This window comes from Phacochoerus africanus, chromosome 15 (genome assembly GCF_016906955.1).
Source record: "Phacochoerus africanus isolate WHEZ1 chromosome 15, ROS_Pafr_v1, whole genome shotgun sequence".
Lineage (NCBI taxonomy): Eukaryota > Metazoa > Chordata > Mammalia > Artiodactyla > Suidae > Phacochoerus > Phacochoerus africanus.
Genome location: NC_062558.1, coordinates 104,099,530 through 104,106,454, shown reverse-complemented (window position 1 = coordinate 104,106,454; position 6,925 = coordinate 104,099,530).

Here is a 6,925-nt window from a genome sequence, read left to right as displayed (position 1 = left end):
CTATCTGAAGGCATGTTGGTGCTTTTTCTTTTTAGGGTCATAAGTCTCCTCTGACTGATTCTACACACTGACTTGGCTCTAGGAGAGACACATGGCAGTTCCGTGACCTAAGACTGGAAGTGTCAGGAAAGTCAGAGACCTGCTCATCCTACATCTCCGTATGGTAACAGGCCCAGTGACATTCCCACAGGGCCTTTACTCCCCAGGGCTGACTTACTGCTTGCCAAGAGCACAGCACACTTAGGAGGGTCAAGGAACACAGGAGAAAGGACATCTGAAAGATTTATCAGCCATGGCTTTAGACAAGTTTCTTTAACTCTGGAGCTCCAGTTCCCTCCATATGGGATTATTTGGTTCATGATGCAGGGCTTTAATACGCAGTTAAACGTGGTTACTGATACAACTGAGAGTGAATTGATAACTACTTGTGATTATTGATGTTACTATTCTGGTGGTGAATATTAAAATAATACTTATGATTATTGGTATTGTTATTGCAGTAGTGGATTTGATAAATAACAGTCGTTGTTGTTACTGTTGCTGCTATAACGTCACTACTGGCTATTTCTCCATCTAATGGTGAGTAGACTTTAAAAGAACTGAGTGAAGATCCTATGAGCCCATTCCCTCACTGAGCAATTGTTTAATGAGCACCATCTAAGTGCCAGGCACTGTTTCAGGCAGTGGGGCTACATCAGTGGAATGCACCCTTGTGAAATTTACCTTTTAGTGTGAGGAGACTGAGACTAGACATATTAAGTAGATTTTATAAATTTAGAACATGTTTGGTGTAATAGGAAAAAAGAGAGCAGGGTCAGGAAGATTGGGAGTGAGCTGGGGAAGAAGTGGGAGGATGGAATGGAATTTAAAATAAAGTGGGGGATGGAGTTCCCATCGTGGCTCAGTGGTTAATGAATCTGACTAGGAACCATGAGGGTTCAATCCCTGGCCTCACTCAGTGGATTAAGGATCCGGCGTTGCCGTGAGCTGTGGTGTAGATTGCAGACACGGCTCGGATCCTGCGTTGCTGTGGCTGTGGCTGCTGTGGCTGTGGCATAGGCTGGCGGCTACAGCTTTGATTAGACCCCTAACCTGGGAACCTTCATATGCCTCAGGTGTGGCCCCAGAAAGACAAAAGACAAAAATAAAAAAATAAAAAATAAAATAAATAAAAAATAAAATAAGGTGGGGAGTTCCTGTTGTTGTTCCGCAGTAACAACACAACTGGTAACCATGAGGAGGCGGGTTCAATCCCTGGCCTCGCTCAGTGGGCTAAGGATCCCCGCGATGCTGTGGCTGTGGTGTAGGCTAGCAGCTACAGCTCTGGTTCGACCCCTAGCCTGGGAACTTCCAAAAGATGAGATTTGAGTTAGGTAATATCTAAGAGTTCTTTTAAGCTGTAAGTCTGCAAGAACATGACCATAACTGAATTAAGTCTCCCAAGCCTTTCCATTTTCCTCTCCAAGAAGGATTTGTTTCCAATGTGCCACAAAGGGAATTCCCAATAAATCACATTCTTAAATGAGTGCACAAAGTACAAAATATAAGTGTGATAAACACAGAAGGGAACATTATTCATTCCATCTCTTTTGTCAGAGCTCTTCCTCAGACCACTGCTACCACTTACTTACGTTCCATTCCCTGCTCCCAGCCTATGTACAAATAAGCCTCTATATTGATATTTTCTATTTTTTTTTTTTACAGTGGTAACTTACTATACACATGATTTTTTTTTTTTTTTTGGTCTGTTTAGGGCCACACCTTCGGCATATGGAGGTTCCCAGGCTAGGGGTTGAATTGGAGCTGTGGCTGCTGGCCTACACCACAGCCAGAGCAACATGGGATCTGAGCCACATCTGTGACCTACCCCACAGCTCACAGCAATCCCAGATCCTTAACCTACTGAGCGAGGCCAGGGATTGAACCTGCGTCCTCATGGATGCTAGTCAGATTTGTTTCTGCTGAGCCACAAGAGGAACTCCATATACACAGTTCTGAACACAGCTTTTTTTCTTTTCTTTTCTTTTTTCTACTCTTTCTTGATCAGTATCCGTGGGACTGGCTCATTCTCTTCATGACTCCAGACTTCCTGGTGTATGAATGCACTATAATTTATTTAACCAGTCTCCTATTGATGGAGAGATGTGTTCTTTATAACTTTGTCTTTCCAAATAATGCTGTAATATGTTTCCTTATCACATATCCTTTTACTCAAAGGATATACCCATTGAAAATTTGGACAAATAATGCTCAGTTTTCTTTCTAGAAGCGAGAGAGGTTATTTTCCACCAGGGCTGATAGGTAAGCTCTGTTGCACCAGTAGGACTGTTCTGGTTGTTAAATACCCGCATACTATTTTACCAGCTGGTAACTAGCTGTTGCTCCAAGTCCCCTGAGGGCTCTTCTCTGATATCTCAGGGGGTGTAGTTCCCCCATAATTTCTGACAATCCAGCAGCTAAAGGATTAACACCAGGCAGAAGAGGGAGTCTTCAGAGTCTGTTCTGACTGGCCAGTGTCTGGGTGTTAAATATTTTGAATATCATTCCTTCATCTTTACTAACAGGAGAGGTAGAAAATGGTATCACAATATATAGGTAAGCCGAAATTCTCTCCTTTAGATGCCATTTTAATTTCCTTTTCTGTATGTTGTTCATTTTCTATTGGGTTGTTGCTGTTTCAAGTCTCGATTTTGTGGAGGTTTTAAAGTCAAGAAATAAACTCTTTGTTTATGTATTGCAAGTATTTCTTACAAAATTGCAAGTTTGCCATTTACCTTTTAATTTTGTTTGCAGACATAATGTTTTTGTGAAGTTGGATTTAGCAAACTCTCTGCTCATTAAGCTTCTGGCTTTTGTCACTGTATCAAGGCTATTAACATTGATCTGTTACATTTTTCTTCTTGTAATTTGTGGTTTCATTTCCTATCATTACATATTTGACTTGACTGAAATATTCTGATGTAAGTGAAGCAAAGGTCCAACTTATTTTGTCCAGATGGCTCCTCAGCTGTTGCAAGAATATTATCTTTCCCACAATTTCATATCTTACCTTCACCATATACTGCGGATTTTAGAACATTTCTGGACTCTCTATTCCATTCCAGTGATTAGCTTATATGCCAGTATTGCTGTTTTAATAATAGTTTTAAAATATTTTTTACTTTTATTTACTTATTTATTTATTGTCTTTTCTGGGGCCGCACCGGCAGCATATGGAGTTTCCAAAGCTAGGGGTCTAACAGGAGCTGTCGCTGCTGGCCTACACCACAGCCACAGCAACACGGGATCTGAGCTGAGTCTGCGACCTACACCACAGCTCACAGCAGTGCCAGATCCTTAACCCACTGAGCATGGCCAGGGATCGAACGTGCAACCTCATGGTTCCTAGTTGGATTTGTTAACCACTGAGACATGACAGGAACTCCTAAAATATTTTTAATATGTGATATGGCTAGTAGCCCTTTAGTACTCTTCTTTCCCAGATACTTTTATTTTCTTTCTTTTTTTTTGGTCTTTTTACCTTTTCTAGGGCTGCACCCGAGGCATATGGAGGTTCCTAGGCTAGGGGTCTAATCAGAGCTGTAGCTGCTGGCCTACGCCAGAGCCACAGCAACGTGGGATCTGAGCCCCATCTGCAACCTACACCACAGCTCACGGCAACGCCAGATCCTTAACCCACTGAGCAAGGCCAGGGATTGAACCTGCAACCTCATGGTTCTTAGTCGGATTTGTTAACCACTGCGCCACGATGAGAACTCCCCCAGATACTTTCCATAAAAATCCTTGTACATTTATTTTTCCACAGTAGCTTTAGATTGTTTGTATAGTTTTCTACCCCTTCCCTCAAAAGGGCTGGTATGTTATTAGGTCATAGAAAATATATATATTTAGAGAGAATCAAATCATTACAATATTAAACTTTTCTGTCCGAGAATAGCTTATGGTATTCTATTTGTGCCAGTCTTTTTGTTTATTCTTAGGTATTACATATTTATTATAAATAGGATCTTTTCCTCCATTACATGTTACATGTTACAATTACTTTTTACATGTAAATAGTAAGTCTATTAGTTTTTTTTATTAATTTTATACCTACTCATTCAATTTTTTAATTTTTAAATTAAATTTTTTTTTTTTTTTTTTTTTTTTTTGCTGTTTAGGGCCGCACTTGCAGCATATGGAGGTACCCAGGCGCTAGGGGTCTAATTGCAGCTACAGTTACTGACCTTTGCCACAGACACAGCAGCACAGGATCCAAGCCGAGTCTGAGACTGACACTACAGCTCAAGGCAATGCTGGATCCTTAACCCACTTATTGAGGCCAGGGTTCAAACCTGCAACCTTATGGTTCCTAATTGGATTCGGCTCCGGTGCACCATGACAGGAACTCCTTAACTTTTTTTTTAGTGACTGCACTTGTGGCATACGAAATTTCCAGGCTAGGGATCAAATCCAGGCCGCAGCTGCAACTTGTGCCACAGCTGTGGTAACGCTATATTCCTAACCTACTGTGCCAGGCTAGGGATGGAACCTGTGCCGCCATAGAGACAACACCAGATCTAAACCTACTGCACCATAGCGGGAACTCCTTTTTATAATTGTTTGGAGGGAACTCCTTTTTATAATTGTTTGGAATGGTTTTTCAGTTGAGTTTTTTGTTTTTTTCAGAGAGTATCAATTGTAAGTACAAACACTTTTTACTTTCTCCTTTATAACATTTTAATTCAGTCTCCCCCCCCCCCCGCCCCCCCGACTAACAGCATAAGCTAATACTTCTGGAACAACGTTAAACAATGATAATGGACAGTCTTATTTGACTCTTGACTTAAATGCTTCTAGGGTTTCTCCATGAGCCTGGTTTTTGATTTACATATAAAATTGATTTATATATACATAGTAGGGAGTATATACTTCTATTTTTATTTGTCAAATGATTTTTTTTTACCATCCAGGACAATTATTATCTAATTTTTGCCCTGTGAGTTACTGATAGAGTGAATTATAACCACTTATGGTCAAATGCATAGAAAATTGTTGTGCTTTTTTTCCACAAGCACTTGGGGAATACAGCTATATATATATATTACCAATTAGATCTATGTTATTATGCTATTTAGGTCTCCTGTATCTTTACTTTTTTTGGTCTCCTTGACCTGTCATGTAAATGTCTTAAGTAAATGCCTAAATCTGTTTGACAGACTCAACATCCTAGGTATCCTTCTGATTAATTAACCACTCTGTAGCACTTACCATGTGCTAGGCACCATGACGGGGGTTTTCCATACACCTTTATGAGCTGGCTTTATGAGCTGGCTTCCGCAGTCTTCAAAAATTGTTTTGCTTCAGAGCTGACTTTTAACTACTAAATTCACTCTAACATGAAGTCACAGATTTCTAGTGAGTCACAAGTTTAGAGGCTGGTTTTATGAATCTTTGCAGTCTAAAGCGTCAGATGACTAGGGGGCATGCCTACTTGTGCACCTCTCCCCCAAAAGGCAGTCTGTGCCACATCCTTTCTAGGCCTTCTGTCTAGTGCCTGCCCAGAGCCTGGCAAAGAAGAAACAATCAGGAAGAGGTTATGGAGTAACTATTCTTTATTACTGTTGCAGTAGAAAAGAGATGCCATACTTGGAGTTCCCTTCATGGATCAGCAGTTAATGAACCTGACTAGGATCCATGAGGATTCGGGTTCCATCCCTGGCCTCGCTCAGTGGGTTAAGGACCCAGAATTGCCGTGACCTGTGGTGCATGTCGCAGACATGGCTTGGATTCCGCATTGCTGTGCTTTGGTGTAAGCTGGCAGTTGCAGCTCTGATTTGACCCCTAGCCTGGGAATGTCCACATGCTGAGGGTGCAGCCCTGAAAAGCAAAAAAAAAAAAAAAAAAAAGAGAGAGAGAGAGAGAGATGCCATACTCAAAGTGCAATAATTCAAGGAAGATTTAATAAAAAAAACTATTTACAAAGATACAGTCAGGGTACAGGGAAATGTTAAGAGGTAGTGCAGTAGAATGAAGATGTTTCTAGCCCTTGGCCCAAAGACATAAGTGGGGGCAGTGGTTTTGAAATCTAGAAGAGTTGTGTGAGAGGGGAGGCCATTATGTGAGAAGTGGAGACCTTTTTTTTTAATTCAAGGGGACAGCTCACCTAGTGGTTTTCACTGAGGGCAAAATTTTGCCCCCAAAAGAACATTTGGGAATTTCTGGGACATTTTTTGTTGTCATAACTGGGGAAGTAAGACGCTATTTGCATCTAGTGGTTAGAGGTCTGAGATGCTATTAAACATCCTACAAGGCACAGGACACTGCCCACGACAAAGAATTATCTGGTCATTCCCAAAAAGCTGTGGGAACATTTACTGCCTAAAAAGTGAGATATCAATGTAAAAAATTTACATATGAACATAAATACTTGTTTATTCATAAATACATATACATTAATCTTTCCATGAACTCTACTGTCACCAGAATATGTTATGCCTCCTGGAGGCAGAAAAGAGAACAAGCAAGTGGACTGGCTGTGTTATGATTATACTTGTTCAATGAAACTATGGGGTATACACAATATTCTAAAAGCAAAGACTCAGAAGAAGAATTTCAAAGCACAATTTGAGGAAGGAAAAATAAAAAAACCAAGAAGAAATAAATAGGAAAATGCCTTTTTTTTTTTTTTTGTCTTTTTAGGGCCACACCTGAGGCATATGGAGGTTCCCAGCTGAACTGGAGCTGTAGCTGGTGGCCTATACCACAGCCACAGCAATGCCAGATGCAAGCCACATCTGCGAGCTACACCACAGCCTACGGCAATGCCAGATCCTTAACCCACTGTGCGAGGCCAGGGATCAAACCTGTGTCCTTACGGACGTTAGTCAGATTTGTTTCCGCTAAGCCATGACAGCAACTCCGGAAGGAGAATTTTGACGAAATA